The following is a 10,827-nucleotide window of genomic DNA, read 5'->3' as shown; positions in this document are numbered from 1 at the left end:
GCTTCAATTGACTCCACGCTTTCAACTATAAAAGTGAATGGTTCATTAAAACGACATCAATAACATTCGCCAATGAGAAGTATAAATACTTAAAACTCAATATCATTAAATGAATTCACGATTGATGAATGCAGTTTTAGAAAAGTTGAGTTTACTACGAAAAACTGTCTTCAAGATAAGGATGTATCTGTCAATGACAAGTCGAATTCTAAATTATTACTCTCTTCCTTTCGTTTACTTTGTCTTTCTGTCTTTTCCTCTTAGTCATTAATTTGCAATCTGACGTTTCTATTACTTAAATTTATTAATTCATGTTATAGGGGATTTATTTTACCATATAGTATAGCAATTATAAAATAAATATTTTATTATGTTTGTGCATAATTGGTTACTGAAGAATAGCGCTATAGTTTGAATGGAAGTTGTTATATCGTGTTGCCTGCGTGCCTGGTTAATATATGACGTGATGATTCCCGCCAATTGGAGAGGAGTGAATTTATTGATCGACCCAATGACACACAAAATCTGTGCGAGCAGTCTAGAGCACTTTTCAGTCCTCTTTTCTGCCTAACCCAGCTAGTTAAGTCCAGAACACCAATAACAGCCTCTGTGGTATGAATCATTGTATTTCAAACATACTGAGTTTATATACCAAACAAACTGGCCACATCGTACCATAAAACAGAAAATAACATTTGTACAAGATTTAGCCAAATGTGGCTGTGAATGTGGGGAACAGTAATTAATAGACTAGGGATAACTCAAGAATGGTAAATCACATAATAATAGTCTATGGGTCAAAATAAAGCTTATAATAAGAAGGACACGAATAAGAATAGTTCAGTTACTTAACAATTATACAATAGGTAATATACATATCATATTGGTCCATAAATAGATCTCAAAGTTACCATTTATAAATCTCCACGGGATATAACACAAGTATTTAGTCTCTTATGTCTCTAAAGTAATTACAAGGTATGATTAACAAACTTATGCTTAGATTTGCACTAGTATGGTTATTATTTAGGCTTTTGAATTCTATCGATTAAGGTGGTTACATACAAAATACTCATGTAATGTAGTAAATTACATCGATAGTAAGGGTACTTTTGAAAACAGATAATAACTTTAAAATTGAGAAATAACATAATCTTATCGACTGATAAATTAACTATTTATATGTTTAACCTATGATAGACAATTTGGATCTGTTAGTTGAGGCATTCCAAGTTATGAATTTCGATAGTTGACATCTTGGGTGATATAGATCGTAGTGAAGTATGTAGACAATTTCTTTATCGGTCGCCGAAATCTAAATTTAAATATTCAAAAGTTTAATTCTATAACTCCTGTTCTTTCTGTTAACCTTCAGTTTTCAGTTTCCATTTCTACTGATATAAGGGTCAAAGTGTATGATTTCCGACATAAAATTTGTCTTTCACTTTTATGATTTGAGGCTCCACACCTTGACCAGATATATGGTTGTACTGAGACTTATTTTAATTATGAATCCCTTAAAGTTTATGATAGAATCAGAAGTATGAATGACATTTATTTGTAACTAAAAACTGGTGATTTCTGATGATATAATCAAATAACTGATTGATCTGCGATGTATGCTATTTATGTCGACAGACATCAGTAGTATGTAACACGCATCAGAAGTGGAATGACTGGTAGCAGAAGCTTGAGAAGATCGAAATGATGAGAACAGGACTATAAACAGTGAGAAATTTTAATAACAACAGGAATTAAGGAATGATGAGATTTGTAAAAGAGAATTGATGAACGATGTGTAACTGAAGTGTTTAATGTATAGTTTTCATATTCTATGAAGACATTCTGTAATTTTCATAGTTTAAATCATGAGTCACTTGAAGCTAGATCACCATGGAAAACCTGGAAGCACTGGACGACCGTTTTGTCCAATTGTGGGACTTCTCAGCAGTGCGCATCCACGATCCCACCGTCTAGTGCTTCCAGGTTTTCCATGGTGGTCTAGCTTCAATTGACTCATGATCTTAACTATATAAAATTACTAAAATCTCCACAAAACCCCCTGGTGAAAATATTGGAGTCCTTGAATATCAACATAATCATTGGTAAACTTCATAAGATTCTAATTTCTTATGATCAAGAAGCATAATATATCAAGAAAACCTACCTAATTCAGTTTGATTTTTTTTAATGAAGTGACTATTCAGACTCAATCATCGAATTCCCTAAAATAGCTATAGAATCATTTGTTATAATAAAACAAAGAATACTTTTTCCTCAAATAATCATTCTAAACCAAAGTAGAAGAATGGTGGTTGCAAATCACGTTACATATTGTCCTACTTGATTATTTTGCTAAGGAAAATTTTATATTTCACGGTTCTCATAAATATGACCATGAATGGAATAGTATACTCAGTAATACAAATCAAATCAGCTGACTTATTGACCATTTTTTTAATGTTAACCATCATAATACATAAGTGCTACACTTAAGTTGATAACTTAAAAGTAAATGAATGAAAGCATATAAAGAACCTGAATCACGTAAATTAATTGCTTGTCATCACTTACAACTTTTCTACATTGATCAAAATAATCTGAAATAAATAATTAGCTCTATTCATTAGAGAAAACACATTACACCGGGAAATAGAAACAGATATGAAAAGAATGAATAACAACTGGATAGAACTAGAAAGGAAGGCCCATGACAGAGTGGGTTGGAGAATGCTGATGGGCGGCCTATGTGTAAGTAAGTGAGTAAGTATTCATTAGAGAATAAAAAACTGGAATTAGAAAATAATTGTACAATTTTTAAATAATCAAGATGTTTTGTGTCTGTTTGTTGCACATATCCAAGAATACAATAAAGCTATTTAGTGAGTGACTTGATATTAGTTCCACTTATTTACTTACGCCCATTACTCCCGATGGAAATAGGCCGCCGACCAGCATTCTCCAACCCACTCTGTCATGGGCCTTCCTTTCTAGTTCTATCCAGTTTTTGTTCATTCTTCTCATATCTGTCTCCATTTCTCGGCATAATGTGTTCTTTGGTCTTCCTCTTCTCCTTTGGCCTTTAGGGTCCATGTGAGGGCTTGTCTTGTGACGCAGTTGGGTGATTTCCTCAAAGGATATTAGTTCTAGCTACAGGTTTATAAGACTTTAGAGTAGGGAGTCAGTATCAGGTTTAGGAAACGCCCTTAGAAATTGTTGACTGGGTGAATCTAGTTCTTAATATTAGTGTTCACATTAGACTAGAACTCAGTGTGTATTGACACACATGTGCTTACTGAACATTATTGCTAGGCATTAACCAACAATAATCATATCTTTATGATGTAAAATTAAATCATCAACGGTCTTAATGCATGCGCAAAGAAAAATTATTGCTAGATTTATTTATTATCTTATGCTGCACAAAATGCAAGTTTTTTTTTCAAACTGATGTCTTCTTAATATATATGTGTAAAGCATTTCGTTATACTCTATATAAATAAGATGGTGGTTGATAGTGGTCAACAGGAAACCCTCGACCCGGGTTTCGTGCTACTTGGCACTAGTCAGTAAGGTGTACCTGTAATCTTGGGGGAACTAGTGCTCCCTGGCGGATTCGATCCCGTGTCACTCAGCTTCGCAGTCAAAGACGTTACCACTGAGCTATTCGGGCCGCGACCGACCGATTACAGGTACACCTTGCTGACGAGTGCCAAGTAGCACGAAACCCTGGTCCAGGGTTTCCTGTTGACCACCTCCACCCACCATGTTATCTCAACATAGTGCACGCATTGTCGAGCCACCTAGACTAGTGGTCACGTTGCAACTTGATCAATAGCATTCGATCAGCACTAAGAAGGACTTGGCACGCATGACATTAATCGCCACCCAGTGATCAATCAATTGTGACTCTACATAAAAGTGGACACGTGTATTTGGTTACGAAAAACGTAGTAAAGGAGAGGGCATCTTTTAAATATTGGGATGGTATACTGGAACGTAGATTGAAGAAATGGCAACAATTGGAACTAGTTTGTAGATCATTATTATATATATCCTTATTATATAGTTGATAAGTATCTATGTTTAAAAATGTCGTTTATCATAAGCTTCCGTTTAACCTATTAACTATTATTATACTACTGAATAGTCAATTTTTTATAGCTTATTCTATTCACATATATTTTTGACTTGATTCTATATGATTGTGATATTTCATTTTATGGTGAGATACAGTTCAGTGCGCTTGTATATAAGATCACCTATGTTTGAACTGTATTATTAATACAGCTGGCTACTGATATCTTTGACTCAAGACAGGGCTTAGAAACGAACTTGTGAAAATAAGGCTAAGCTAAACTTGGATAGGTTGGCTCAAGACCAACGATGCTGGTCAGGCGTATAATTGATTAAGTCTCGGACACTAGACCATAAGTGAAATGGTAGAGGCGGATAGAAAAATTAAAGTTGATGTTTTGAGTGGTGACTTTAGCACATTATTCTGGTTGGCGCCTCAAGAAAGAACACTATGATTACTAAACTGTAAATAGACTAATGCATCATAACCATGATTCAAGTAAAAGTAAATTTTTTACCTGGGATCATCATACAATATTCTTTAAAAACAATATGTTTAAAATAAGACACAATAAGGCACATTAGTACACACTGTATGCAAAATATCATTCATGAAAAACTATATATACATGGGAACATTGAAAAGATTTACACTTGAATAGATTCTACATGTTTATATATTTATTGTCTAATTTGAACTGTATAAGCTCTTAGATAGTTTTATAACATTAAGTCACTCAAGATAAATAAAATATGAATAAAATATGTCTTGATCTTGTTATTCATCATATCCTTGTGATAAACAATTCCCTTGTATTTCACGATTTAGTCTTTGAATATACCTATGCTTCATGGTATTGGTTCAAGCTAGGCATTAACAGCGTTGGATGCCGGTCAGCTCAGTGGTCTAGTGGTTAAGCGCTCGCGCGCGAAACTGGTAGGTCCTGAGTTCGAATCTCGCGAGGTGGGATCGTGGATGCGCACTGCTGAGGAGTCCCACAATAGAATTAAACGGTCGTCCAGTGCTTCCAGGTTTACCATGACGGTTTAACTTCAATTTATTCATGGTTTCAACTATATATATTAATTTTACGCTAATTTTATATTTATATTAATATACTACAAAACAGAACATGTGAAGAAAGTGTGTAGTGCCGTGATTCATTAATAGTTCACTTCGATAACCGTTATTATACTAATCTTAACGGTGTATAAAATCAGAAGGCAAAAGGAAGCGGCAACTACATTTTTATTGATAAATGATGCAGACCAGAAAGCTGTGGGCACATGAGCAAGTGTAAGCGAGCGAAGCAAAGATGATGCATAGTGGAGATGGCTGGGAAGCCAACTCGTTTTAAGCAAGCGTTAATCAGTATTTATAACAGACAAAAATGAATGACAGACATATGATGAATAGGATACGAAGTATGCATACACATGCGCTCATATAAAAAGTACTCAAGGTTAATAAGCGAATGATTAACAATATCAAAAGATGACTCAATGTATAGGTGAATTGGCTTGGCCAGTAGCTAGAATAAAGTATATGGGCTTAACATAACAACCGATACTACAAGTGGAATCCAGGACTTACGTTTTTGTCCCAAGTGGAACTCGTCAGCTGGATGTACTTGCATCTTAGAATGCTTGTGAATTAAGATAATATCGAGACAATACACATAGTATACACATATGTCAATAAGAAACTGATCAATTACAGTCCTAAACATCAATGAGAAGATTCAAGTAAACAATAATAAATGAATGTAGTTTTAATGTTTTTAAAAACATTTTTTAAATGCATACAATGAAACATACTCAGATTATAAAATGAGTATATTTTCTAACTTCAATTAAATTAACAGATGAAACAGTTCAAATGAATAAAACATATGAAAACTGAATTTCGTCCAAAAATTTGTTATTACTGTTTATATTTGGTAAAGCGGACAGTATTACCCATCTGGAACTCAAAAGAATTGTCAACCAACACCAAGATCAGAATTTTCAATACAAATGTCTAGACAGTTCTACTGTATGGGACGGAAACTTGGAGAACTAAGAAAACCATCATCCAGAAGATATAGATGTTTATTAACGGTTGTATACGCAAAATACTTCCGATCCGTTGGCCAGACACTATCAGTAGCAACCTCCTGTGAGAGAGAACAAACCAGATTTCAGTGGAGGAAGAAATCTGGAAGTGGCGCTGGAAGTGGATGGGACATACAGTGGGGAAAGCACTCAACTGCGTCACAAGGCAAGCCCTCACATGGAATCCTGAAGGCCGAAGGAGGAGAGGAAGACCAAAGAACATATTACGTCGAGAAATGGAGACAGACATGAGAAGAATGAACAAAAATTGGACAGAATTAGAAAGGAAGGCCCATGACAGAGTGGGTCGGAGAATGCTGGTCAATGGCCTATGTTCCATCGTGGGGGGGAGAAACAGGCGTAAGTAAGTAAGAACAGCATTGCCAGAGAATCCTAGATTACATTTGTTTTTAAACAGACAAAGGTATGATATAATAGTAGATAAAACCCATACTAGCTGCTGGTGCCAGAGTGGAACGTGGTTAGAGCCTTCAGATAACAGAATACAGTAATAAGGAACGATGAGTTGTGATACGTAAAATGTGGAATGCAATCAAACTATGGACGGGAAGTCGAAGATGAAATAGGGGAGGCTGTTCATTAGAACGGAAAGTGTATCAAAAGAGAGTAAAGTATTGAGAAGCTGCAACTACTATCTCCTACTGTCCGTTTTTTTAAGTTTCTGTTTTTTCATCTGATGCCAGCCACAAGGTCATAATTCCTAAATCTATGTTAACACGTTATGGGTTATCTTAGTAAAATAGTGAAACACGGGTCTGGTTAACGAAGGTAAGAGAACAACCTTATTATCAATAATTGATTGTCTCATCCTCAATCATAAGGAGCCTGAAACAAACAAAATTTTCTTCCCCACAAACATGAATAAGTTTGAGTGATTACCCTCACCATCCATGTTTTCTGGTCGGTAAATCTACCCTCCCTCATTTCGTGATATTAGGCTCATTAAGGTTTGTCTTTAAACAAAATATCATATCTCACACAATGTTTGATGTTTCATATCATGCTGGAGAACACTATTTCTATACGTAACATTTTACGAGCCTATCAAGAAGGTACAAAATATGGACTATGGGTAAGACATCGATGCAATGCTTTGAATAACTACAGTATAAATTATGAGTTTCCAAACAAAGTATGAGCACTAGGAAAGGTATAATGCTGGATTAATGTTTATCGAAGTGGGAGTGAAAGTGTAGGAGTGTAACAGTTATCAATAAAGAAACGGTGATGGAATAAAATCAGTGGTAAATCAGCATGATGTACTTGAAATTAGAAAGCTGATGAAAATTTATACAACAAATTAATCAGATTAACTTGGTGTTGATGTTATTTTGTGTTATCCAAACCGGTTGATAGGTTGCAAGCTCTATAGATCCAAGACCACTGGTAGTAGGCGGTTCATTGTGAGGTTCTCTTGACAACTTTTTGGACAGTAAGGAGCAACACTTGGGGCCAACTACAGCGGTAAAGTAGGTCCAGTAGGTTATCTGTCCACTTCAAGCAAACATTAAGGAGGGGTATATAGCTGTGGGAATACATCTAATATTACTGCATAGAACAAAAGAAAGAGAAAACTAAACTTAGTGTGATATGATTCAGACATCTAGAAAGTCTATGATGTCCGAGTGAAGTGCAGATGCGTTATTGTTATGACTTACAAACAGTTTATTGGTACGTGAGTGTTGTGCAGAAACATTTTAAGTTTCTTCGAAAATACAGTAATACACAAGTTTCATTAGTGTTTGCACAATATTTACCACATTTAAACTGATGCTGTGGAACTGAGAAGCATATTGAGTTACTTTTAAAGAAAGAAAGAGAAAAAATGAGAGGAATATGGAACATGTAAACAAGTTAACAAGCATGCTTGTGAAAACAGCATGAAAATAAACAGTAATATATAAATTACCAGATGAATTTAAAAAACTAAGAAAATAAATCGTTAGTTCAGTAAGATTTTACGGTGGAATGAGAGTTCGTACAGCAACAGTTTAGAACGATGAGATGAAAATCATACACAATCTCAGAGAATAGTCGTCAAATATCAATTTGAGTGCGTTATAAATACGTGGTGAAGATGAAATCACTCTGAAAAGGTAATTTATCTATGTGCAATACAAGACTTGATGCCTTAAATGCAAACTTTAGATTTTCAAGAATAAAATTTGGTTAGAAGGAAAAGAGAGAGTGGGAAGGAAGAAAAAGGAAGAAGAGAATACCTGATGGGTCAGGAGATCAAGCACGATGATAATCATAATGATAGTCATAAATATGTACTTTTGCAGAATTTTGATATTTGGGTGAAAAGAAGGAAAAAAATAAAACAAGCGGGTAAAGTTTTAGAGTTTCTACTCTGCTTTACAGTCAGATGAATAAAGAAACTTGCTTGTATAAATCGCTGTTAATCAGTGTTATTTCACTGACTATGCGTAATAGTGGTGATGGTAATCTGTCAGCGCGGTAGCTGTATGAATAGTATCAAGTCGCAGTATAGGCATCGGTCCATCTTTAAGAAATGATCAATGTATCATGCAGCGTGTGCCCAAAAATTTATGACCAAACTTGGACGACAGTTTCTTCTCAATTATTGTAAAAGTTAAAAGAAATTCTGAAAAATGTGAATGATGACAAAAGCTGTTTTTAGACTAGGTCTACATTAACCGCCTCTACACAGAATCGAAGTTTTTATTGCCAGCTGACATCAAATATATAGCCACAATCCTGAAATTCACGGGCTAGTCCTAATTCATAGCATAAAAGTTAGCTATATATATTTTCCAACTAATAAGCTGACGGGCTAAAATAGGGGTTCAGACCTTAAAGTTGCTGAGCTCTAATTAACGTATTTACCAACATAATGAAAAAGACCCGAAGCGACCCATCAATACTCAACACAAAAAGCCCAGTAAACGATACTTTTCTATTCCATTCCTAACAATCCCTACTTACTTACACATGTTACCCCTCATAGAGGAGCATACGCCACACACCAGCATTCTCCATCCGACCCTGTCCTGGTAAATTCTTTCCAGCTCCTTCCAGTTACCATTCATCGTTTTCATATCTGCTTCCAGTTCCCGACGCAGTGTTATCATTGAACTTCCTCTTTTCCGTATCCCTTCCGGATTCCATGTTAGCGCTTACCTAATGATGCGGTTTGGTGATTTCCACAATGTATTTCCTATCCACCTCCAACGTCTTTTCTTAATTTCCTTTTCAGATGAAAGCTGATTTGTCCTCTCCCACAGAAGGATGTTGCTGGTAGTATCCGACCAGTGAATGTTGAGTATTTTGCGTAGACAACTGTTTATAAATACCTATACCTTCTTGACGATGGGTTGAGTAGTTCTCCACGTTTCAGCTCCGTACAGTAGAACTGACTGTCTTGACGTTCGTATTTAAGATTCTCACTTTGAAATTAGTTGACAGTTATTTTGAGTTCTATATATTCTTCAATTGTAGAAATGCTGTCCTTGCTTTGCTAATCCTCGCCTTTACATCTACACTAGATCCTCCTTGTTTATTAACGATGCTTCCCAGGTGTGTGAATGTTTCCACCTCTTCCACAGTTTCGCCATCAAGTGTGATTGAGTTGTTCTGCGTATTGTTGTTGTATTCGGCTGTTTCGTTCGTGTGTATGAGATAGGAGGGTTAGGTCATCTGCGAAGTCCAAATCGTCTAACTCATTCTGAGATGTTCATTGCATTCCGTGTTTCCCTTCAGATGTCGAAATCTTCATAATCCAGTCAATCACTAGAAGTAAGAGGAATGGGGAGAGTAGACAGCCTTGTCTGACTCCGGTCCTTACTGGAAATGCATCTGTCAACTGTCCTCCATGCATGACTTTGCACTGTAGTCCATCGTATGAGTTTTGGATAATGTTGACAATCTTTTCAGGAACTCTATAGTGTCGAAGAAGTTTCCATAATGTTCTCCTGTCCACGCTGTCAAACGCCTTCTCAAAGCCAATGAAGTAGATGTATAGTGATGTGTTCCACTCGACTGATTGTTCAACGATGATCCGTAGTGTCGCAATCTGGTCTGTGCACGACCTATCCTTACGGAATCCAGCCTGTTGGTCCCTAAGTTCGGCGTCTACTGCGTCTTTCATCCGATTCAGCAGCACTCTGTTGAAAACGTTTCCTGGTACTGGAAACAGTATCTTGATGAGTTATCCTTCCTTCATTCTGTCGACACTTGTCCCTCCTCCCAAATCTTGAATAGAAGTTGAAGCATGTTTGCAGTTACTTCAGTGTCCGACTTTAGTGCTTCAGCTGGTATACTTTCAGGTCCTGTCACTTCCCCGCTCTTGATTTGTCCGATGGCCATCTTGACTTCTTCAATCGTTAGTGGAGTGACAGATATAGGAAGGCCAGTGTGTGTTGCTTCAGTGTCTGATGGATTCAATGGAGCTGGTCTATTCAAGAGTTCCTCGAAGTATTCTGCCCATCTTTTCCGCTGTCCTCGAATCTTCGTGGTTGTCTTTCCTTCTTTGTCCTTGACTGGTCTCTCCGGTTTTTTATATCTCCCCGCCAATTTCTTCGTTGCATCATATAGTTGTCTCATATTCCCTTCTCTTGCAGCTTTTTCCGCCGTCGTTGCTAGTTCACCCATGTATTTTTGCTTGTCGGCCTT

Source organism: Schistosoma mansoni (assembly GCF_000237925.1).
Source record: "Schistosoma mansoni, WGS project CABG00000000 data, supercontig 0322, strain Puerto Rico, whole genome shotgun sequence".
NCBI classification, from domain to species: Eukaryota; Metazoa; Platyhelminthes; class Trematoda; order Strigeidida; family Schistosomatidae; genus Schistosoma; species Schistosoma mansoni.
The sequence above is the reverse complement of the archived record's forward strand: the minus strand, read 5'-3'. Positions refer to the sequence as shown.